The following is a 26,351-nucleotide window of genomic DNA, read 5'->3' as shown; positions in this document are numbered from 1 at the left end:
CTCAGTCTTAAATAATTTTCCACACACAGTCTGTGCCTGTATTTCATTTTCATGCTAGTGAGGGCCGAGAATCCACTCTCACATAGGTACGTGGTTGCAAAGGGCATCAGTATCTTAACAGCGTGAGTATCCTGCCTTGCCAAGGCAGGATACTCTGAGCGCAGCCCTATCCAGAAATCTGTCAGTGGCTTCTGATTAAATTAAATTTTCACAGAACCGCTTGTTGCAATTTCGATGAGGCTCTCTTGATCAGATATCGGTAAGTGGACTGGAGGCAGGGCATGAAAGGGATAACGAATCCACACTATATCACATTTGTCCGTAAGCTTGAGTTAATTTGAACACACACAACAACAAAAAATCATACAATGATGGAACGACCTGTGTGTTGTCCTTGTTAATGCAGACAGAGAAGAGCTCCAACTTCTTAATCATAGCCTCAATTTTGTCCCGACACATTGAATATAGTTGCGGAGAGTCCTTGTAATCCTAAATTCAGATCATTCAGGTGAGAAAAAACATCACTCAGATAGGCCAGTCATGTCAGAAACAAAACATCACCCAGATAGGCCAGTCATGTGAGAAACAAAACATCACCCAGATAGGCCAGTCATGTGAGAAACAAAACATCACTCAGATAGGCCAGTCATGTGAGAAACAAAACATCACCCAGATAGGCCAGTCATGTGAGAAACAAAGCATCACCCAGATAGGCCAGTCATGTGAGAAACAAAACATCACCCAGATAGGCCAGTCATGTGAGAAACTCGTCATCATGCAAGAGGTCAGACAATTGAAAATGATGGTCAGTAAAGAAACTTTAAAGCTCGTCTCTCAATAAAACATTTTTAAAAACGTGTCAATACTTTGCCCCTTGATAACCAGCGCTCTTCTGTCCATTCGATGTCACCAAGCTGCCCAGTACTTTAACAATATCCTCTCCTGGTGTCCTGGTTTCCAGTGGTTTGCAGAAGACGATGTCTTCCTTAATTGACCCACCCATAAACGTAACGGACATACACCAGGAGCTGTACCAGGAGGTACGCATACCCCAGTTTGGGAATGCAAGGGAAACAAGTAATGACAGTAAGTAGTGTGTGTGTGTGTGTGTGTTTAGCAGCATGAGTGATAAGAGAACAGACTACAACAGGAGCTTCCTGCTGGGACAACAGTCATGCTACCTCCAGCCTGCCTGTGACCTGGCCAACACACACACACACACACACACACACACACACACACACACACACACACACACACACACACACTACTTGGCCTGCCTGTTAGGATGGTGGGCCAGAGAGAGAAATTGCTAAATCAGAATTTCTAAATCATGCTGACCCCAGTATTCCTCTCTCCTCAGCACCTCTTTAAATCTAGCTGATATAGAGGACATTTCCTGCACAAAGAGTAGCCACGGTAACAGTCAGCTGTTCTCCTATATTAACAACAGTAGCCACGGTAACAGAGTCAGCTGTTCTCCTATATTAACTACAGTAGCCACGGTGACAGAGTCAGTTGTTCTCCTATATCAACTACAGTAGCCAAGGTGACAGAGTCAGCTGTTCTCCTATATCAACTACAGTAGCCGCGGTGACAGAGTCAGCTGTTCTCCTATATCAACTACAGTAGCCACGGTGACAGAGTCAGCTGTTATCCTATATCAACTACAGTAGCCACGGTAACAGAGTCAGCTGTTATCCTATATCAACTACAGTAGCCACGGTAACAGAGTCAGCTGTTATCCTATATCAACTACAGTAGCCACGGTAACAGAGTCAGCTGTTCTATCATAATATCTATCAATTATATCATGACAGGAGACATAATGTAGTCTAAACTACTGAAAACAGGCCCTTTACCAGATGAAATCATGACAGGAGAGTTTGATTCTTATTGAAGAGATGGAGTCCAGACAGGCTACTCTGAACGGACATATAGACAACAGGTCTATAGAGAGAATCAGAACGGACATATAGACAACAGGTCTATAGAGAGAATCAGAACGGACATATAGACAACAGGTCTATAGAGAGAATCAGAACGGACATATAGACAACAGGTCTATAGAGAGAATCAGAACGGACATATAGACAACAGGTCTATAGAGAGAATCAGAACGGACATATAGACAACAGGTCTATAGAGAGAATCAGAACGGACATATAGACAACAGGTCTATAGAGAGAATCAGAACGGACATATAGACAACAGGCCCATAGAGAGAATCAGAACGGACATATAGACAACAGGCCCATAGAGAGAATCAGCGAACTCGCACACATCACAACACGAGAAAATACTTGTCCTTTCCTTAAAACTTATTTTAAAAACCTAGGCCTACCTTTGGCTATAAGATAATGACTTGACAAGGAAGGGCTTCCTGAAAGTAGGCATTAAGATAATGACTTGACAAGGAACTGCATCCTGAAAGTAGACATTAAGATAATGACTTGACAAGGAACTGCTTCCTGAAAGTAGACATTAAGATAATGACTTGACAAGGAACTGCTTCCTGAAAGTAGACATTAAGATAATGACTTGACAAGGAACTGCTTCCTGAAAGTAGACATTAAGATAATGACTTGACAAGGAACTGCTTCCTGAAAGTAGACATTAAGATAATGACTTGACAAGGAACTGCTTCCTGAAAGTAGACTGTAAGATAATGACTTGACAAGGAACTGCTTCCTGAAAGTAGACATTAAGATAATGACAGTATGAAGGGGACAGACATGATATAGCATGAAGAAGAAACTGACAATCATTAAAATTGTAACAAAATACACGCAACATGTCCATAGCGTAAATATTTTTCAAAAATACTGTGAGGAACTATAATTTAAATGGACGTAACAAAATAAAATTACTTTGTTGACTGTGTAATAGGGCTGGGCGGTAAACCGGATAGGGCTGGGCGGTAAACCGGATAGGGCTGGGCGGTAAACCGGATAGGGCTGGGCGGTAAACCGTATTTTATAATAAACCGGTATTGATGCACGGACCGGTTTGGGTTTTTACTTTACCTTCTATAAACGGTATTTGAATGTTTGGTTTGTTAAAATGTGATACGCCGTGTGTAATGTCCATTTTTAAAGTTTACTTTGCTACTTGAGCCTGTGGCTCAGTTGGTAGAGCATGGTGTTTGCAACGCCAGCATGGTGTGTGCAAAGCCAGTGTTGTGGGTTCGATTCCCACGGGGGGGCCAGTACAAAAAAATAATAAAATGCATGAAATGTATGCCTTCACTACTGTAAGTCGCTCTGAATAAGAGTGTCTGCTAAATAACTAAAATCTCGAGTCCTTTCTCTCCGTGCAGCTTTCCACAGTGACCTAGCCACGTCCCCTGTCACTCAAGGAGAGCATTTGATGTTTCTCGCCCACGAGACACTTGTGGTCAATGCAGCACATGCAACAATGTTGGTGACAACAAAGCTGTTTTCACTTTGATCTTAATATAAATCATCTAGTGTTCTATAATTACGCTATTAGTTTGTGCTTTTTACATCAGCAAACAGCTAGTTTGTCTTTTCTCAGCAAGTTGCACTAAATCTAGTCAGACGCTAATTGTTAGCCGCTAATGATAATAGCTAGCTAGCTAATAAATGTACTGAGTAAGAGCAAACGTAGCTAGCTAATACAGCCTGATAATACCAGTGATGGTGTAGACCTAAATGAGCATATTGTTTGTGCAACACTATCTTCTAAATCCAAAAAGGAATATGCAACGCAAGAATATGTTAGCTACATGAAGTAGCTAAGAGAAAACATGCAATGTAGCCAAAGCATATAGGGTCCCCTAGGAAACACTTATCAACACTTTAGTTCCTACCCTGTCACAATAACCCCTCCCTAGCATTTTAATTCGTTGTCATCTCAAACAACACTGCATTCAAAGTGCCCACTATTATATTCTAACTATAAAATTAGAATAGTCATTTTATTTCCATGATTCCAACAGTTTTTCTCTAATTCGCAAGTCAAATCGCAATTGCAACATTTGGTTAAAAATAAATCCTAGATTATTTGCCCATATTGTGCAGCCCTACATGGCAGTGTGGAAATTATCTCAATTGAGCAGTGGTGTAAAGTACTTAAGTAAAAATACTTTCAAGTACAACTTAAGTAGTTTTTTGGGGTATCTGTACTTTACTATTTGCATTTTTGACAACTTTTACTTCACTACATTCATAAAGAAAATACTGTACATTTCACTCCATACATTTTCCCTGATACCTAAAAGTGCTTGTAACATTTTGAATGTTTAGCAGGACAGGAAAATGGTCCAATTCACGCACTTGTCAAGAGAACGTCCCTGGTCATCTACTGCCTCTGATCTGGAGGATTCACTAAACAGAGAACATCCCTGGTCATCCCTACTGTCTCTGATCTGGAGGACTCACTAAACAGAGAACATCCCTGGTCCTCCCTACTGCCTCTGATCTGGAGGACTCACTAAACAGAGAACATCCCTGGTCATCCCTACTGTCTCTGATCTGGAGGACTCACTAAACAGAGAACATCCCTGGTCATCCCTACTGTCTCTGATCTGGAGGACTCACTAAACAGAGAACATCCCTGGTCATCCCTACTGCCTCTGATCTGGAGGACTCACTAAACAGAGAACATCCCTGGTCATCCCTACTGCCTCTGATCTGGAGGACTCACTAAACAGAGAACGTCCCTGGTCATCCCTACTGCCTCTGATCTGGAGGACTCACTAAACAGAGAACGTCCCTGGTCGTCCCTACTGTCTCTGATCTGGAGGACTCACTAAACAGAGAACGTCCCTGGTCATCCCTACTGCCTCTGATCTGGAGGACTCACTAAACAGAGAACATCCCTGGTCATCCCTACTGCCTCTGATCTGGAGGACTCACTAAACAGAGAACATCCCTGGTCATCCCTACTGCCTCTGATCTGGAGGACTCACTAAACAGAGAACGTCCCTGGTCATCCCTACTGCCTCTGATCTGGAGGACTCACTAAACAGAGAACGTCCCTGGTCATCCCTACTGCCTCTGATCTGGAGGACTCACTAAACAGAGAACGTCCCTGGTCATCCCTACTGCCTCTGATCTGGAGGACTCACTAAACAGAGAACGTCCCTGGTCATCCCTATTGCCTCTGATCTGGAGGACTCACTAAACACAAATGCTTTGTTTGTAAATTATATCTGAGTGTTGGAGAGTGCCCCTGGCTATCCGTAAATAAAAATACATTTTTAAAAAATGGTGCCATCTGGTTTGCTTAATAAGGAATTTGAAATGATTTATACTTCTACTTTTGATACTAAAGTATATTTAAAACCAAATACTTTTAGACTTTTATTCAAGTAGTATTTTACTGGGTGACTTTAACTTTTACTTGAGTAATTTTCATTTAATGTATCTTTACTTTTACTCAAGTATGACAATTGGGTACTTTTCCCACCACTGCAATTGAGTGCAGGAAATGCAGAAATGATAAAAGTGCTGAAATTTGTTTTGGTTCATACTGTTCAATTCAACTTCAACCAATCAGAATGGAGAAAGACTCACTACCCACAAAGCACCCTGGGATCACTCACTACTCATAAAGCACCCTGGGATCACTCACTACTCATAAAGCACCCTGGGATCACTCACTACCCACAAAGCACCCTGGGATCACTCACTACCCACAAAGCACCCTGGGATCACTCACTACTCATAAAGCACCCTGGGATCACTCACTACCCATAAAGCACCCTGGCATCACTCACTACTCATAAAGCACCCTGAGATCACTCACTACTCATAAAGCACCCTGGGATCACTCACTACCCATAAAGCACCCTGGGATCACTCACTACCCATAAAGCACCCTGGGATCACTCACTACTCATAAAGCACCCTGGGATCACTCCCTACCCATAAAGCACCCTGGGATCACTCACTACCCATAAAGCACATGTATAACTTTTATTATTGAAAAACTAAAAATACCGTCATACCGTCCATTTTTGTAATTTTTATACCGTAATATAAGATTTTGGCCATATCGCGCAGCCCTACTGTGTGAGGTGAAGGGAAAAAATGACAGAAGCTCAGCTTACTAGTGCTGGTGAGTTAAGACAAATCAGAAAGCAGACATGCCCAACTTTCCTACATTTGAAAGAAGCAGGCCAGGTACTTACTTCCATGCATGTCAACATTAACAGGACAGAGAAACCAGACACAGGCTCCGTCAACATTAACAGGACAGAGAAACCAGACACAGGCTCCGTCAACATTAACAGGACAGAGAAACCAGACACAGGCTCCGTCAACATTAACAGGACAGAGAAACCAGACAGGCTCAGCCAACATTAACAGGACAGAGAAACCAGACACAGGCTCTGCGTCAACATTAAGACAGAGAAACCAGACACAGGCTCCGTCAACATTAACAGGACAGAGAAACCAGACACAGGCTCCGTCAATATTAACAGGACAGAGAAACCAGACACAGGCTCCGTCAACATTAAGAGGACAAGAGAAACCAGACACAGGCTCCGTCAACATTAAGAGGACAAGAGAAACCAGACACAGGCTCCGTCAATATTAACAGGACAGAGAAACCAGACACAGGCTCCGTCAACATTAAGAGGACAAGAGAAACCAGACACAGGCTCCGTCAACATTAAGAGGACAAGAGAAACCAGACACAGGCTCCGTCAATATTAAGAGGACAAGAGAAACCAGACACAGGCTGCGTCAACATTAACAGGACAGAGAAACCAGACACAGGCTCCGTCAACATTAACAGGACAGAGAAACCAGACATGCTCATTGCTCACATGAAGTGCGTAAATGATACTATGAAATAAACCAAAACTTGTTTCTCACAAGTGTAGCAGGTTGTGAACTCTGCAAAAATACGTTTCCACTCTGAGAATGAGAACGGTAAATTACTCATTAATACATGCATTAACAGAAATTAATGTAACCAATTGGACAGGGATTAACGGTAAATTATCTGTTTTACAAAATGGTAGTCTACCACATGGGTATTCATAAAAGTGCATTACGGGCCGACACTCTAAAGCCTAAGGCTACTATTCTATTCTACGTAGGCTACTATTCTACTTAGGCTACTATTCTACGTAGGCTACTATTCTACGTAGGCTACTATTCTACGTAGGCTACTATTCTACGTAGGCTACTATTCTACGTAGGCTACTATTCTACGTAGGCTACTATTCTACGTAGGCTACTATTCTACGTAGGCTACTATTCTACTTAGGCTACTATTCTACTTAGGCTACTATTCTACTTAGGCTACTATTCTACTTAGGCTACTATTCTACTTAGCGGGGATAGGAGGGCGGCATTTGTTTAGTCTCACCTGGGGCGGCATATCGGCCAGGACAGGGCCTGATCAGCGTTGATTAGTCTATAAATAAGGAAAATATTCCGTATCAAATTATACCATGCCAGGTTGGAGAGGATTGGCACATTGTCCGTTTGACACAACATTAGCGTATTACAGTCCTCAGAGCAACGTTGTTGACTGCTGTTGAATAATTAATGAATCGTTTTATTTATTTATTTTTTAAAGACCCGATTTATTTAGTAGCAAGCAATGAGAACATGCATTGTATCATATTTACCACCAATGCTCCTTATTAGGACACGTCACTGCACTCTATACTCCTCTGTAAACTGGTCATCTCTGTATACCCGTCGCAAGACCCACTGGTTGATGCTTATTTATAAAAAGCCTCTTGGGGGGGGGGGGGGGGGGAGTGACACCTATCTGAGATATCATCCTCCACATTAGTAATCATCCTAAGCATTTTTTTACATTTACATTTTAGTCATTTATCAGACGCTCTTATCCAGAGCGACTTACAGTAATGAATGCATACATTTCATACATTTTTTTTTCTGTGCTGGCCCCCCGTGGGAATCGAACCCACAACCCTGATGTTGTAAACACCATGCTCTACCAACTGAGCAACACTCCAGCTATCAGGTAAAGATGCTAGAGGAAAATATATGTAGCCCGAACAGCCTGTGGATAACTTGTCCTCCCAGGCAGACTGTCTGGGCCCCACATGACAACAACAACAATTCCTCTACTGTACCTGACCAGAAGGAGAGCAGCGACCGGGCCTGTATTGAGGCTATGTGAGGGTAGGTTTTTGACTGTAAACGGGAGTGGATCTGCGCTACTGTATCTGTACTGTCCATGACCCAAAAAAATGTGTCACCAGGAATCTGGCTTCCCCCAGCAGGGCAACTCTACTGCTGATGCCACTGTGGTCCCAAAGGAACAGCACGGTCATTGGAGGGTAAATTAACTAGGTTTTGACTTCTTTTCTTTTCATGATGGTGTTTATCCATAAATCGTCAGTTACACGGTTATTCGATTACTGTCACAGGGGATCAATGCAACAGAGAGTGGCAGTGGTGTGGAGAGAGGAGGGGGATGTCAATGTAAATAGTCCAGGTAGCCATTTGATTAATCGTTCAGCAGTCTTATGTCTTGGGGGGGGGGGGGGGGGGGGGGGGGAGCATGTTAAGGAAGCTGTTAAGGAAGCTGTTAAGGAGCATTTTGGTCTAAGACTTGGCACTCTGGTACCGCTTGCCGTGCGGTAGCAAAGAGAACAGTCTATGACTTGGGTGCCTGGAGACTGACCATTTTTGGGGCCTTCCTCTGACACCGCCTGGTATAGAGGTCCTGGATGGCGGGAGGTTTGGCCCCAGTGATGTACTGGGCCGTACGCATTACCCTCTGTAGCACCTTGTAGTCAGATGCCAAGCAGTTGTCATACCAGGCGGTGATAAAAGCCAGCCAAGATGCTCTCAACGGTGCAGTTGTAAAACTTATTCAGGATCCAAATCTTTTCAGCCTCCTGAAGGGGAAGAGGCGTCGCCGTGCCCTCTTCACGACGGTGTTGGTGGTTTGGACCATGATACAGCACCTTCAGGAAGTATTCATAACCCTTGACTTATTCTACATTTTGTTACAGCCCAAATTCATTATTTCTAACCCATCTACACACAATACCTGATAATGAAAGTGAAAAAAAACATGATTTTAGAACTTTTAGCACATTTATTGAAAAATGTAAAATACAGAAATCTCTCATTTACATAAGAATTCACACCCGAGTCAATAGTTTCTAGTAGAACAGAGAGAGCTTCAGGATGTGGACGGAGGTGTCCTCCATGTTATCATGTTGAACAGAGAGAGCTTCAGGATGTGGACGGAGGTGTCCTCCATGTTATCATGTTGAACAGAGAGAGCTCCAGGATGTGGACGGAGGTGTCCTCCATGTTATCATGTTGAACAGAGAGAGCTTCAGGATGTGGACGGAGGTGTCCTCCATGTTATCATGTTGAACAGAGAGAGCTCCAGGATGTGGACGGAGGTGTCCTCCATGTTATCATGTTGAACAGAGAGAGCTTCAGGATGTGGACGGAGGTGTCCTCCATGTTATCATGTTGAACAGAGAGAGCTTCAGGATGTGGACGGAGGTGTCCTCCATGTTATCATGTTGAACAGAGAGAGCTCCAGGATGTGGACGGAGGTGTCCTCCATGTTATCATGTTGAACAGAGAGAGCTCCAGGATGTGGACGGAGGTGTCCTCCATGTTATCATGTTGAACAGAGAGAGCTCCAGGATGTGGACGGAGGTGTCCTCCATGTTATCATGTTGAACAGAGAGAGCTCCAGGATGTGGACGGAGGTGTCCTCCATGTTATCATGTTGAACAGAGAGAGCTTCAGGATGTGGACGGAGGTGTCCTCCATGTTATCATGTTGAACAGAGAGAGCTTCAGGATGTGGACGGAGGTGTCCTCCATGTTATCATGTTGAACAGAGAGAGCTTCAGGATGTGGACGGAGGTGTCCTCCATGTTATCATGTTGAACAGAGAGAGCTTCAGGATGTGGACGGAGGTTTTATTGGCTGCTTCGTTACGGGAGTCGCATGTTCGGTTAAGATGAATGACCATAACCTAAAATGTAATTCTGAGCACTGTGGGTGGACACCCTAATCAGGTTAAATCACCCAATGCCTTATGGGTCCGGTAAATTAAAACGCTGCCGGTCAAATGTCCGGCGCCGCATTTTCCTAACGGAAACCCTGGTGTGTGTGTGTGTGTGTGTGTGTGTGTGTGTGTGTGTGTGTGTGTGTGTGTGTGTGTGTGTGTGTGTGTGCGCGCGCGCGCCGGAGAAAACACCAAGATCCCTCCATATATCTGGGCATCATTCTGAACACTGGGTCAAAATGCTCTCATCACCACGTCACCCAGCAACCGCTGCCGTTACCAGGGAACAAGAGCCACGGCAACGTGCAGGCTCGTGGTGGTGACTGCAGCAGAACCCAGCCACCACCAGGGCCACCGGACCAGACTAGGATGAGAAACAACAACACACAGGCTGTTCTGTTTAGCCTATAAGAGGTACACACACACACACACACACACACACACACACACACACACACACACACACACACCAGCTATGACAGGTACACACACACACACACACACACACACACACACACACACCAGGTATCGGCTATGACAGGCACACACACACACACACACACACACACACACACACACACACACACACACACACACGTAAGGTATCAGGGACAGCCCAGAGGGCCCTGCTCCCTCCGTACAGTACAGCCCAGAGGGGGGCCCTGCTCCCTCCATACAGTACAGCCCAGAGGGGGGCCCTGCTCCCTCCGTACAGCCCAGCGGGGGGCCCTGCTCCCTCCGTACAGTACAGCCCAGAGGGCCCTGCTCCCTCCATACAGTACAGCCCAGCGGGGGGCCCTGCTCCCTCCATACAGTACAGCCCAGCGGGGGGCCCTGCTCCCTCCATACAGTACAGCCCAGGGGGCCCTGCTCCCTCCATACAGTACAGCCCAGAGGGCCCTGCTCCCTCCATACAGTACAGCCCAGAGGGCCCTGCTCCCTCCATACAGTACAGCTCAGAGGGCCCTGCTCCCTCCGTACAGTACAGCCCAGAGGGCCCTGCTCCCTCCGTACAGTACAGCCCAGGGGGCCCTGCTCCCTCCGTACAGTACAGCCCAGAGGGCCCTGCTCCCTCCATACAGTACAGCCCAGAGGGCCCTGCTCCCTCCGTACAGTACAGCCCAGAGGGCCCTGCTCCCTCCGTACAGTACAGCTCAGAGGGCCCTGCTCCCTCCGTACAGTACAGCCCAGCGGGGGGCCCTGCTCCCTCCGTACAGTACAGCCCAGAGGGCCCTGCTCCCTCCGTACAGCCCAGCGGGGGGCCCTGCTCCCTCCGTACAGTACAGCCCAGAGGGCCCTGCTCCCTCCGTACAGTACAGCCCAGCGGGGGGCCCTGCTCCCTCCATACAGTACAGCTCAGAGGGCCCTGCTCCCTCCATACAGTACAGCCCAGAGGGCCCTGCTCCCTCCGTACAGCCCAGCGGGGGGCCCTGCTCCCTCCGTACAGTACAGCCCAGCGGGGGGCCCTGCTCCCTCCGTACAGTACAGCCCAGAGGGGGGCCCTGCTCCCTCCGTACAGTACAGCCCAGAGGGGGGCCCTGCTCCCTCCGTACAGTACAGAAGTCTAACATTGTGCGAAATGACGATTCTCATGATAATAGTATCAGTGTGTCACCATGGTAACACATGAGAGCAGCACCTGAGCAAGGCAGGGACTGAAGAACGTCAAAACTAGTTCTTTGATTTCAGAAGACCCATTATGAGCTAGTTGTGCTGAAAACTGGGTTTCCATTAGCACTAATTATTATATCATATAATTATATCATTAGCACTAGCATTAAAACTGGGTCAGCACTAAGGGTTTCCGTTAGCCGGCTTTTGTCCGTTATGTTGTTGTTGTTGTTGAAAAGCCAATAAATAACATTTGGCTCCAGCCAATTGTCTGGGTGAAGAAGAACAAAAAATATTCATTGTGAATTTCATGATTTGTTTTTGACAGAGGGAGAGAGAGAGAGGGCATGATTCTCATGAATTTCACTACACAGAGGGAGAGAGCATGATGAGTCGGACACATTCGTTTTGTTTTCTTTTGCGTGTTCCACGCGGCCAGCCCGAGCAGTTTTCCACGCGGCCAGCCCGAGCAGTGTTCCACGCGGCCAGCCCGAGCAGTGTTCCACGCGGCCAGCCCGAGCAGTGTTCCACGCGGCCAGCCCGAGCAGCCATGTTCCACGAGGCCAGCCCGAGCAGCCATGTTCCACGAGGCCAGCCCGAGCAGTGTTCCACGCGGCCAGCCCGAGCCGTGTTCCACGAGGCCAGCCCGAGCATTGTTCCACGCGGCCAGCCCGAGCAGTGTTCCACGCGGCCAGCACGAGCCCCGTTCCACGCGGCCAGCCCGAGCAGTGTTCCACGCGGCCAGCCCGAGCCCTGTTCCACGCGGCCAGCCCGAGCAGTGTTCCACGCGGCCAGCCAGAGCAGTGTTCCACGCGGCCAGCCAAAGCAGTGTTCCACGCGGCCAGCCAAAGCAGTGTTCCACGCGGCCAGCCAGAGCAGTGTTCCACGCGGCCAGCCAGAGCAGTGTTCCACGCGGCCAGCCAGAGCAGTGTTCCACGCGGCCAGCCAGAGCAGTGTTCCACGCGGCCAGCCCGAGCAGCCATGTTCCACGAGGCCAGCCCGAGCAGTGTTCCACGAGGCCAGCCCGAGCAGTGTTCCACGCGGCCAACCCGAGCCGTGTTCCACGCGGCCAGCCCGAGCATTGTTCCACGCGGCCAGCCCGAGCAGTGTTCCACGCGGCCAGCCCGAGCAGTGTTCCACGCGGCCTGCCCGAGCCCTTTTCCACGCGGCCAGTCCGAGCAGTGTTCCACGCGGCCAGCCCGAGCCCTGTTCCACGCGGCCAGCCCGAGCAGTGTTCCACGCGGCCAGCCCGAGCAGTGTTCCACGCGGCCAGCCAGAGCAGTGTTCCACGCGGCCAGCCAGAGCAGTGTTCCACGCGGCCAGCCAGAGCAGTGTTCCACGCGGCCAGCCAGAGCAGTGTTCCACGCGGCCAGCCCGAGCCGTGTTCCAAGATATTGTGAGCTGTTGGTAACGGAACTTCAAGGCACAATGCAACGTTTCTTTAAAAACGTACATTTAGTTCAGGATCCTTTAATCTGCCTTTGCTAAGTGTTGATATCAGTTGTCAAGGGGCGGCAGGGTAGCCTAGTGGTTAGAGCGTTGGACTAGTAACCAGCAGGTAGCCTAGTGGTTAGAGCGTTGGACTAGTAACCAGCAGGTAGCCTAGTGGTTAGAGCGTTGGACTAGTAACCAGCAGGTAGCCTAGTGGGTAGAGCGTTGGACTAGTAACCAGCAGGTAGCCTAGTGGGTAGAGCGTTGGACTAGTAACCAGCAGGTAGCCTAGTGGTTAGAGCGTTGGGCCAGTAACCAGCAGGTAGCCTAGTGGTTAGAGCGTTGGGCCAGTAACCAGTAGGTAGCCTAGTGGTTAGAGCGTTGGACTAGTAACCAGCAGGTAGCCTAGCGGTTAGAGCGTTGGACTAGTAACCAGCAGGTAGCCTAGTGGTTAGAGCGTTGGACTAGCAAGTTCGAATCCCTGAGCTGACAAGGTAAAAATCTGTCGTTCTACCCCTGAATAAGGCAGTTAACCCACTGTTCCCCGGTAGGCCATCATTGTAAATAAGAATTTGTTGTTAACTGACTTGCCTAGTTAAATAAAGGTTACATTAAAAAAAGTAGTCTATACTTCAATGTTTTCAGAACCCTTTTCCATCTGTTTGACCAGACATCAAAGCTATCGCTCATTCCTAATTTTAGGATGGAACATGGAAAAATAGCATATTGTCCCACAACAGCAGGACACCAGCAGGATGAATCTGTTTACCAGGTCATGGACTGAATGATTGGGGTGAACAAATCAGAACAGCAGAACGGATCCTACTGCTGTGCTACTCCCTGGTTATCAGACTGGAGTGATCAAATAAACCATCAACTCAATGAGCAGCCAGTACAGTCAGCTAGTACAGCCAGCTAGTACAGCCAGCCAGCTAGTACAGCCAGCCAGCTAGTACAGCCAGCCAGCTAGTACAGCCAGCTAGTACAGCCAGCCAGCTAGTACAGCCAGCCAGTACAGCCAGCTAGTACAGCCAGCCAGTTAGTACAGCCAGAAAGCCAGCTAGTACAGCTAGCCAGCTAGTACAGCCAGCCAGCCAGCTAGTACAGCCAGCCAGCCAGCTAGTACAGCCAGCCAGCTAGTACAGCCAGCCAGCTAGTACAGCCAGCTAGCTAGTATAGCCAGCTAGTACAGCCAGCCAGCCAGCTAGTACAGCCAGCCAGCTAGTACAGCCAGATAGCTAGTACAGCCAGCCAGCTAGTACAGCCAGCCAGCCAGCTAGTACAGCGAGCCAGCCAGCTAGTACAGCCAGCCAGCCAGCTAGTACAGCCAGCCAGCCAGCTAGTACAGCCAGCTAGTACAGCCAGTCAGCTAGTACAGCCAGTACAGCCAGCTAGTACAGCCAGCCAGCTAGTACAGCCAGCCAGCTAGTACAGCCAACCAGCTAGTACAGCCAGCCAGCCAGCCAGCTAGTACAGCCAGCTAGTACAGCCAACCAGCTAGTACAGCCAACCAGCCAGCCAGCTAGTACAGCCAGCCAGCCAGCTAGTACAGCCAGCTAGTACAGCCAACCATCTAGTACAGCCAACCAGCTAGTACAGCCAGCCAGCCAGCCAGCTAGTACAGCCAGCCAGCCAGCTAGTACAGCCAGCTAGTACAGCCAACCAGCTAGTACAGCCAGCCAGCTAGTACAGCCAGCCAGCCAGCCAGCTAGTACAGCCAGCCAGCTAGTACAGCCAGCCAGCTAGTACAGCCAGCCAGCCAGCCAGCTAGTACAGCCAGCCAGCCAGCCAGCTAGTACAGCCAGCCAGCCAGCCAGCCAGCCAGTACAGCCAGCCAGCCAGCACAGCCAGCCAGCCAGCCAGTACAGCCAACTAGTACAGCCAGCTAGTACAGCCAGCTTATCTGTGTCTGTCGGTCTACAGGTGCTGTATCACTGATCAGTCAGTCACATGGACAGATGGTTGCTAGGTGAGGAGAAGGCCTCCAGAGACCCAACACAAAACACACCGACCAGGCAGCAGTTAAGGACTCTATTCAATCTGCATGGCTGAAGCGTTTCAGATTTCCTGCTAGAAACGTAACGGTAATTTACGATTAAGCCGACATACGCAGCGTTTACCGTGAATGTCATCTACGACCAACGCGGGAACATTTCCTTTCAAATGGGCTTTAGCGCTGAATTTACAAGACAGACCGACAGACAGAGACAGACAGAGACAGACAGAGACAGACAGACAGACAGAGATAGACAGACAGAGACAGACAGTTCCAAATAGCACCCTATTCCCTATTTAGTGCACTACTTTTGACCAGGGCCTGGTTAAAAAGTAGTTCACTATGCAGAGATGCGGTCACAGACCGAGTCCCGGGCCGAAATTCTGCTCCTCCGCCATTCTGCTCCTCGGTCATAGCCAAAGGCTTTGATACAATGCATTTTCACAGTCATCCTCACCGAGGATGAAAAGATATGAACTCCAGACATGCACAAAGACAGTGATATCAAGTTTGTCATTGCTCTGGAAAAGCCCAGCCAAAAAGGGAGTTCCAGGAGAGAACAGAGGGCCTCATTGCGGCTAACGAGAACATCATATTGACCAACAACAACAACAACAAAAATATTATTATTTAAGCAGCAAAATCAGTAAGGAGTCATGTAGTTAGGGAGTACTAATGAAAACAGACAAACCAATCAACCAATAGGAGTCATGTGGTTAGGGAGTACTAATGAAAACAGACAAACCAATCAACCAATAGGAGTCATGTGGTTAGGGAGTACTAATGAAAACAGACAAACCAATCAACCAATAGGAGTCATGTGGTTAGGGAGTACTAATGAAAACAGACAAACCAATCAACCAATAGGAGTCATGTAGTTAGGGAGTACTAATGAAAACAGACAAACCAATCAACCAATAGGAGTCATGTGGTTAGGGAGTACTAATGAAAACAGACAAACCAATCAACCAATAGGAGTCATGTGGTTAGGGAGTACTAATGAAAACAGACAAACCAATCAACCAATAGGAGTCATGTAGTTAGGGAGTACTAATGAAAACAGACAAACCAATCAACCAATAGGAGTCATGTGGTTAGGGAGTACTAATGAAAACAGACAAACCAATCAACCAATAGGAGTCATGTGGTTAGGGAGTACTAATGAAAACAGACAAACCAATCAACCAATAGGAGTCATGTAGTTAGGGAGTACTAATGAAAACAGACAAACCAATCAACCAATAGGAGTCATGTAGTTAGGGAGTACTAATGAAAACAGACAAACCAATCAACCAACCAATAGGAGTCATGTAGTTAGGGAGTACTAATGAAAACAGACAAACCAATCAACCAATAGGAGTCATGTGGTTAGGGAGTACTAATGAAAACAGACAAACCAATCAACCAATAGGAGTCATGTAGTTAGGGAGTACTAATGAAAACAGATAAACCAATCAACCAATAGGAGTCATGTAGTTAGGGAGTACTAATGAAAACAGACAAACCAATCAACCAATAGGAGTCATGTGGTTAGGGAGTACTAATGAAAACAGACAAACCAATCAACCAATAGGAGTCATGTAGTTAGGGAGTACTAAGGAAAACACACACAACCAATCAACCAATAGGAGTCATGTGGTTAGGGAGTACTAATGAAAACACACATTTGTTTCCTTCCCCTAATGAAAACGCACAAACCAAATCAACAGCACATGTTTGTTTTCTAGTGGGCAATCAAACTGCATTCACAGTAAATCAGCTTGAATTGATCTGTTGGGAGTGATTGTTGAATCAATTCATAGCAGAAGAATAGCAGAAGAATAGGAAAAGGCCATGATGGGTTTTAGAAAGACTTTTTTTGGTGAATGTTGACAGTTATTCAGATATCCCTACAACACCATCCCATAACCTAATCTCTGTGGGAAATGTTTCCAGGAAGGGAGTCAGGAGGTGGCTGTGTGTGTCAGTCTGATCACATTCCTCGCTATTGTATTTGACGGGAATACCACTGAGAATCTCAACGAGGACAGATTTGAATAGTCAACAGAACAGGGGCTGTTGGGATCGTGAAAACACAATCTGACTATGACTAAATGGGATATTTACGCATGTCGCCAAAGTGTTGAGTTTCACTCCCTGCCCGCCGAGAAGAGTCTGACTGTGACCCACATCCTGGACAAGACCAGGGAAGAAGAGTCCAGGGAAACCCACCTCTTCTCTTGACTACTTCCTTGTCGGATTTTAGCTAAGCTTAACCCTTTTCCTAACCTTAAAATGTCATTCTCCTAACCCACCACGTTAGTTCTCCTAACCTGATACACCGTACCGCCACGCGCAATCGTGCGCAAATTGATTTTGTCGCCCCCACACCAAACGCGATCAAGACACACAGGTCAAAATATCAAAACAAACTCTGAACCAATTATATTAATTTGGGGACAGGTCGAAAAGCATGAAACATTTATGGCAATTTAGCTAGCTAGCTTGCGGTTGCTAGCTAATTTGTCCTATTTACCTAGCTTGCAGTTGCTAGCTAATTTGTCCGATTTAGCTAGCTTGCTGTTGCTAGCTAATTTGTCCGATTTAGCTAGCTTGCTGTTGCTAGCTAATTTGTCCTGTGATATAAACGTTGAGTTGTTCTTTCACCTGAAATGCACAAGGTCCTCTACTCCGACAATTAATCCACACATAAAAACAGTCAACCAAATACATTTCTAGTCATCTCTCCTCCTTCCAGGCTTTTTTTTCTTTGGATTTATATGATGATTTTCATAAAGTTGTATTACTACCACTGACCTCCGTTCGTCTTTCAGTCACCCACGTGGGTATAACCAATGAGGAGATGGCACGTGGGTATCTGCTTCTATAAACCAATGAGGAGATGGGAGAGGCAGGACTTGCAGCGCGATCTGAGTCAGAAATAGAACTGACTTCTATTTTAGCCCTTGGCAAAAGCAGACACTCGATGGTGTGCGCGAGCAGTGTGAGTGCAATAATGGAATAACATGTATGTCTAAATTTATTTTGCAGTGCACGCGACGCGAGCGGTGTAGTCAGCATGTTAGTTCTCCTATCTGCTAGGAGCCAATAGAAGAGGGGATGGGTTCTTCCCTGGGCAGTTCTTCCCTGGTCTTCCCTGGAGGACGCGGGTTGCAGGCAAGACCATATTGTGCCCACCCGGCCACCTCTACTTGGCATCGAGGCAAGTGTATGTCAGCTAGTCGGGTGTTGGAAAATCAACTCCGACATTGTTATTGATGGGAAACCGAGGCTTTCTGAAGCCTTTGGGGCATTCACCACATTGTGCTGAAAAACCGATTAATTACTCCGAGCTTTTAAACACAATGAACATTAGTGACATCTGCAGGTCAGCAATGAAAAGCAGCGTTTGAGATTCATATATTTGTTTTTTTTCCTCAATATTCATCAAATCTCCGTGGGGCAGCGACTTGTCGCAGGTCTTAATAGCTTATTATCAGGTACCATACAGGTTGACTAGTCACAGGTCTTAATAGCTTATTATCAGGTACCATACAGGTTGACTAGTCGCAGGTCTTAATAGCTTATTATCAGGTACCATACAGGTTGACTAGTCACAGGTCTTAATAGCTTATTATCAGGTACCATAAAGGTTGACTAGTCGCAGGTCTTAATAGCTTATTATCAGGTACCATGCAGGTTGACTAGTCACAGGTTTTAATAGCTTATTATCAGGTACCATACAAGTTGACTAGTCACAGGTCTTAATAGCTTATTATCAGGTACCATACAAGTTGACTAGTCGCAGGTCTTAATAGCTTATTATCAGGTACCATGCAGGTTGACTAGTCGCAGGTCTTAATAGCTTATTATCAGGTACCATGCAGGTTGACTAGTCGCAGGTCTTAATAGCTTATTATCAGGTACCATACAAGTTGACTAGTCGCAGGTCTTAATAGCTTATTATCAGGTACCATACAAGTTGACTAGTCGCAGGTCTTAATAGCTTATTATCAGGTACCATGCAGGTTGACTAGTCGCAGGTCTTAATAGCTTATTATCAGGTACCATGCAGGTTGACTAGTCGCAGGTCTTAATAGCTTATTATCAGGTACCATGCAGGTTGGCTAGTCGCAGGTCTTAATAGCTTATTATCAGGTACCATACATGTTCGCACCAGCCATTTTGCTTTGAATCCCCTTTTTCTGCTGTCAAACACTGAATCTATGGCATTATTTAGGATGCTTAAGACAGAACCTTATACATTACTAAATACAATGTGCAGAAAGTGTGGTTTCACAATGATTTTCAAAATAACATGCCTATGCCGGGATTTGACCTCATTCCCTGTTGTCTGAGTGTTCTCGTCCCCGACTCTACCTGCTGAACTAACGTTACCATTCAGGTGACGACTCTACCTGCTGAACTAACGTTACCGTTCAGGTGACTCTACCTGCTGAACTCACGTTACCGTTCAGGTGACTCTACCTGCTGAACTAACGTTACCATTCAGGTGACTCTACCTGCTGAACTAATGTTACCATTCAGGTGAGACTACCTGCTGAACTAACGTTACCATTCAGGTGAGACTACCTGCTGAACTAACGTTACCATTCAGGTGAGACTACCTGCTGAACTCACGTTACCATTCAGGTGAGACTACCCGCTGAACTCACGTTACCATTCAGGTGACTCTACCTGCTGAACTAATGTTACCATTCAGGTGACTCTACCTGCTGAACTCACGTTACCATTCAGGTGAGACTACCTGCTGAACTCACGTTACCATTCAGGTGACTCTACCTGCTGAACTAACGTTACCATTCAGGTGACTCTACCTGCTGAACTAACGTTACCATTCAGGTGACTCTACCTGCTGAACTAATGTTACCATTCAGGTGACTCTACCTGCTGAACTCACGTTACCATTCAGGTGAGACTACCTGCTGAACTCACGTTACCATTCAGGTGAGACTACCTGCTGAACTCACGTTACCATTCAGGTGACTCTACCTGCTGAACTAATGTTACCATTCAGGTGACTCTACCTGCTGAACTAATGTTACCATTCAGGTGACTCTACCTGCTGAACTCACGTTACCCTTCAGGTGACTCTACCTGCTGAACTCACGTTACCATTCAGGTGAGACTACCTGCTGAACTCACGTTACCATTCAGGTGACTCTACCTGCTGAACTAACGTTACCATTCAGGTGACTCTACCTGCTGAACTAACGTTACCATTCAGGTGACTCTACCTGCTGAACTAATGTTACCATTCAGGTGACTCTACCTGCTGAACTCACGTTACCATTCAGGTGAGACTACCTGCTGAACTAACGTTACCATTCAGGTGACTCTACCTGCTGAACTAACGTTACCATTCAGGTGAGACTACCTGCTGAACTAACGTTACCATTCAGGTGAGACTACCTGCTGAACTAACGTTACCATTCAGGTGAGACTACCTGCTGAACTAACGTTACCATTCAGGTGACTCTACCTGCTTAACTCACGTTACCATTCAGGTGAGACTACCTGCTGAACTCACGTTACCATTCAGGTTAGACTACCTGACAGGTTATCTACTTTAGGCAGCCAGCTAGCGTTAATTATCTACATTGAGATAACTAAGTTAGCTAGTTAAAACGTTAGCCAAGAATCCTTTGGGACTAACGTTACAAATATCTCTGCGTAGCTAAGGTTGAGGCCATATTATGTTATACATTTTCACTTAAAAAAAAAAACTACCTCTAACGTTACCTAGTTATCATTAAAAAAAAAAATCAAGTGATAGTTAAATTGATGTCAATACACAACGTTAGCTAGCTAGCTACTCGGGACAGTAGCCAGATAGTTAGCACCGTCGGCCCAGTAGCTTAGCAAAGTTTTTCTAACGACGTCGTTAAAAAAGGCGATAACGTTGGTTAGCACCGACCTTTTACCCGCTAGTTAACTAAACGTCAACGGTACCTGGCTAGCTAGTTAGCCAACGTTAGCTAGCTAAGTAGCTTCTGGAGTCGTCATGACACTTCCACAGACGTTAAATTGGCCGGTAAACCAACATTAATATATATATAGTTCTCTGACTGCTAGTTTAATAGTATAACTTACCAGTCTGCGCTAACGTTAACGTGTAGCTCATTATGTTCATTAAATGCAGCAGCTAGCTAGTTACCAAGTTAGCATTTGCTGGATAGCTAGCTAGCGTCGCTAGCAATGAACCCCAGCCAAAACATATAGATTTTTTTCTTCTTCTAGTAAGCTCCCCCGACGAACGGTAAATAGTTATCATTTTCAAAATGACCTAACTTGTCTCTTTACCTGTGAATCAGGGCCCCGATCCAACAACAAAAAAAAGTCAGTCAAATTCAAATCACCAATCTCTCGAACATGAACGATTTAAATTCCAGAGAAGTGTTGGAAATGAACTCTTATCCTGCTGCTATATTCACTAGCTAGCAGTCCAGTTTCACCTGCCAGTCCACTCGCAGATTCAACCAAACCTCGCCCTTAGCAACGGACTGCCCCTGTCCTAATCCATTGAGCAATGTCTGCAAGTATAAGGTGAAATTTAAGGTGTTCATGAACGGGGCAGGACTTTACAACCTGTCACTTTTGTGGTGTGTCTGTATGGTGTGCATTTTGAAAATACACCATCTATAAAAATGTGATTCCAATAAGATTTTTTTGATAGAATAGAGCTCATCTGAATAGACCGACTCATGATGGTCAGGTGGGTCCTTAACCTGCATAGACCGACTCATGATGATCAGGTGGGTCCTTAACCTGCATAGACCGATTCATGATGGTCAGGTGGGTCCTTAACCTGCATAGACCGACTCAAGATGATCAGGTGGGTCCTTAACCTGCATAGACCGATTCATGATGGTCAGGTGGGTCCTTAACCTGCATAGACGACTCATGATGATCAGGTGGGTCCTTAACCTGCATAGACCGATTCATGATGGTCATGTGGGTCCTTAACCTGCATAGACCGACTCATGATGGCCAGGTGGGTCCTTAACCTGCATAGACCGTGTGGCTCAGTCGGTAGAGCATGGTGTTTGCAACGCCAGGGTTGTGGGTTCGATTCCCACGGGGGACCAGTACGGGGAAAAAAATGTATGAAATGTATACATTCACTACTGTAAGTCGCTCTGGATAAGAGCGTCTGCTAAATGACTAAAATGTAAAATGTAATGATGGCCAGGTGGGTCCTTAACCTTTGTAAACATATAATGTCATAAGGTGACTTCTTCCTTCACGATTCATTAGAATGAACACTTCATTCTGAAGTGGTGACACAGGGATGAATTGCAGAGCCATAAAGCCATATATTCCTCTCAGTAACTCCTTGTGCTCTGCACCAATCAAAAGGCCAGCAATGAGTCACTCCTTTTTACCTGAGCCCTATGACCCCCACTTCTTTTGACCAGGGCCCATAGGAATCAGGTTAAAAGTAGTGCACTACATATGGAATAGGGTGTCATTCCTGGTTGAAAGTAGTGCACTTACATAGGGAATAGGGTGCCATTCCTGGTTGAAAGTAGTGCACTACATGGTGTCTTAAATGGCACCCTCTTCCCTATCTCATCATGGTGGTCAATAAACCCAGAGAGAGTCTCCTGTCTGTGTGTGATGCTCTCTAACCCAGAGAGAGTCTCCTGTCTGTGTGTGATGCTCTCTAACCCAGAGAGAGTCTCCTGTCTGTGTGTGAGGCTCTCTAACCCAGAGAGAGTCTCCTGTCTGTGTGTAGTGCTCTCTAACCCAGAGAGAGTCTCCTGTCTGTGTGCTATGCTCTCTAACCCAGAGAGAGTCTCCTGTCTGTGTGTAATGCTCTCTTACCCAGAAAGAGTCTCCTGTCTGTGTGTGATGCTCTCTAACCCAGAGAGTGTCTCCTGTCTGTGTGTGATGCTCTCTAACCCAGAGAGAGTCTCCTGTCTGTGTGCGATGCTCTCTAACCCAGAGAGAGTCTCCTGTCTGTGTGTAATGCTCTTTAACCCAGAGAGAGTCTCCTGTCTGTGTGTGATGCTCTCTAACCCAGAGAGAGTCTCCTGTCTGTGTGTGATGCTCTCTAACCCAGAGAGAGTCTCCTGTCTGTGTGTGATGCTCTCTAACCCAGAGAGAGTCTCCTGTCTGTGTGTAATTCTCTCTAACCCAGAGAGAGTCTCCTGTCTGTGTGTGATGCTCTCTAACCCAGAGAGAGTCTCCTGTCTGTGTGTGAGGCTCTCTAACCCAGAGAGAGTCTCCTGTCTGTGTGTAATGCACCCTAACCCAGAGAGAGTCTCCTGTCTGTGTGTGATGCTCTCTAACCCAGAGACTACGGTCTGAACAGGCTCAGGACCCTGTCATTGTTGCTCAGCTCATTCAGTGGGTGTTAGGACTTATGGGTTGCGCCCCAATAATCTTTCCTTCTTTCTGAAGTGTGCACTCGTTCACTACTCCCAACAAATGTAAAAGCATTAGATTGGTGTAAGCATGGGCTGGAGGTAGTTTCCATGTACCAATCATTTCCTTTTCTAATCCACGAAGGCAAGTGAAACAGCTGCACACTTGAGGAGAAAGGCGAGAGGATAGGGACAACCATGCTGAGTGAGAACAGAAAATAGTCCCGACACACAGGTTTGATGGACAGGAGAGTGGCCGTTCTATTCTTGAAAGATCTGGGGTTGTATTCAGTAGGAACCAAACGGAAGCAAACGGGATGAAATGGGACCTGAACTTGACCTAAAAGAAACACACATTTTTTTGTTTGTTTGTTGCAACACTTTTTTTCCTCCTATGGTTTGCAAGTAATGAATACACCCCACGTAAGTTACAAAAACAGCCCTTCTCAGACACAGAGGCTGCGTTTGTAATCACGTAGGAGATGGGAATTTGTAAAATACCAGTCGGATGAATTCAAGTGCTTTGAACTCATTGTGAAACGCTGATTAGCTATTGGCCAACAAGCTGTGTAAACCATAAACAAACAAAAATGCTATCCTGCTTTTAACAAATTTATAACGTAAAAAAAAATGAAGATCGTTTTGTTGCATTTAACTGCCAAAAAAATGACTTATCAAGGTCATTTTCCCACTACGATAGAGGAGTTTCCCACTACGATAGAGAGTTTCCCCACTACGATAGAGGAGTTTCCCACTACGATAGAGGAGTTTCCCCACTACGATAGAGGAGTTTCCCACTACGATAGAGGAGTTTCCCACTACGATAGAGGAGTTTCCCACTACGATAGAGGAGTTTCCCCACTACGATAGAGGAGTTTCCCCACTACGATAGAGGAGTTTCCCACTACGATAGAGGAGTTTCCCACTACGATAGAGAGTTTCCCCACTACGATAGAGGAGTTTCCCACTACGATAGAGGAGTTTCCCCACTACGATAGAGGAGTTTCCCACTACGATAGAGGAGTTTCCCACTACGATAGAGGAGTTTCCCACTACGATAGAGGAGTTTCCCCACTACGATAGAGGAGTTTCCCCACTACGATAGAGGAGTTTCCCACTACGATAGAGGAGTTTCCCACTACGATAGAGGAGTTTCCCTCTATGATAGAGGCGTTTCCCCACTACGATAGAGGAGTTTCCCCACTACGATAGAGGAGTTTCCCACTACGATAGAGGAGTTTCCCACTACGATAGAGGAGTTTCCCCACTACGATAGAGGAGTTTCCCCTCTATGATAGAGGAGTTTCCCACTACAATATAGGAATTTCCCCGCTACGATAGAGGAGTTTCCCCACTACGATAGAGGAGTTTCCCACTATGATAGAGGAGTTTCCCCACTACGATAGAGGAGTTTCCCACTACGATAGAGGAGTTTCCCGCTACGATAGAGGAGTTTCCCACTACGATAGAGGAGTTTCCCCACTACGATAGAGAGTTTCCCCACTACGATAGAGGAGTTTCCCCACTACGATAGAGGAGTTTCCCACTACGATAGAGGAGTTTCCCCACTACGATAGAGGAGTTTCCCACTACGATAGAGGAGTTTCCCCACTATGATAGAGGAGTTTCCCACTACGATAGAGGAGTTTCCCACTATGATAGAGGAGTTTCCCCACTATGATAGAGGAGTTTCCCACTATGATAGAGAGTTTCCCCACTATGATAGAGGAGTTTCCCACTACGATAGAGGAGTTTCCCCACTATGATAGAGGAGTTTCCCACTACGATAGAGGAGTTTCCCACTATGATAGAGGAGTTTCCCACTACGATAGAGGAGTTTCCCACTATGATAGAGGAGTTTCCCACTAGTAATTACCTGTTGGAGGGCCGTTCAAGTAGATTTTTCCAAGTCGTATGTGATAAATTCCCGCTTGGTTACGAACACAAGAAGTACAATCGGCTGCATGAAGGCAGATACTTTTTTGTGTACCAACATTCTCTATTTATGAGGTTAACCTGCCCTCTAGTGGTGTTGTGCTGCAGCCGACAGGTTCTCACGTTCTGGGTAATAACTGTACATTACAATGAATTCCCCCTCTTGGACATGCATGGTACTGTATCTCTGTGTCAACAACAACAAAAGTAGAATAACAGTAGCCTGGGTACCTTCTTGTGACAAGAAGTGGCAAGATGGCACAAACTGACTGGTACCCAGGCTAACGATTATGCATTTAAAGAACTGGAAACCGATCATTATACCAACAACGTACTTTAACTTGAACGCAAAATCCAAGCAGATTTTTAGTGTTTATTAATATTTACATAAAAATCACAAAGAAAAAAAACTAAACATTATTTTGGGGCTTGACCATGCAAAACAACAAATAATGTTCCTGAAAATGCTTTACGTGAACACTTTTTAAAAAACAGCTATTCAGTGAAATATACACATTTGGCAATTTGTTGTCCGGGATTTATTGAAGGACAATAAAATGTGAGATGTGCAAGAAACAGTTGAAGTTGTGACAGTGTACAGGTAAGACCTGGGCCCGTATTCATAACGCGTCTCACAGCAGGGGTGCTGATCTAGGATCAGGTCCCCCAGGTCATTATGATCTAGGATCAGGTCCCCCAGGTCATTATGATCTAGGATCAGGTCCCCCAGGTCATTATGATCTAGGATCAGGTCCCCCAGGTCCATGTATTGTTATTCATTATGTTCTAGGATCAGGTCCCCCAGGTCATTATGATCTAGGATCAGGTCCCCCAGGTCATTATGATCTAGGATCATGTCCCCCAGGTCATTATGATCTAGGATCAGGTCCCCCAGGTCATTATGATCTAGGATCAGGTCCCCCAGGTCATTATGATCTAGGATCAGGTCCCCCAGGTCCATGTGATGTTATTCATTATGTTCTAGGATCACCACTCCTACTGAGACTC

At 46.2% G+C, this 26,351-nt stretch overlaps 1 protein-coding gene across 1 annotated transcript in view; it reads right to left on the bottom strand.

Moving 5' to 3' along the window:
* Positions 1-21,595, bottom strand: part of numb (NUMB endocytic adaptor protein) — a 64,890-nt gene extending 43,295 nt beyond the window's left edge. The window contains exon 1 of the mRNA XM_029712637.1: positions 21,133-21,595. The gene's annotated coding sequence lies outside the window, so the exon portion shown is untranslated. The remainder of the gene's footprint in view (positions 1-21,132) is intronic.
* Positions 21,596-26,351: the final 4,756 nt, after the last annotated feature.

Source organism: Salmo trutta, chromosome 25, assembly GCF_901001165.1.
Source record: "Salmo trutta chromosome 25, fSalTru1.1, whole genome shotgun sequence".
Taxonomy (NCBI): Eukaryota; Metazoa; Chordata; class Actinopteri; order Salmoniformes; family Salmonidae; genus Salmo; species Salmo trutta.
Note: the sequence above shows the minus strand (reverse complement) of the source record. Positions and strands in the feature narration are given on the sequence as shown.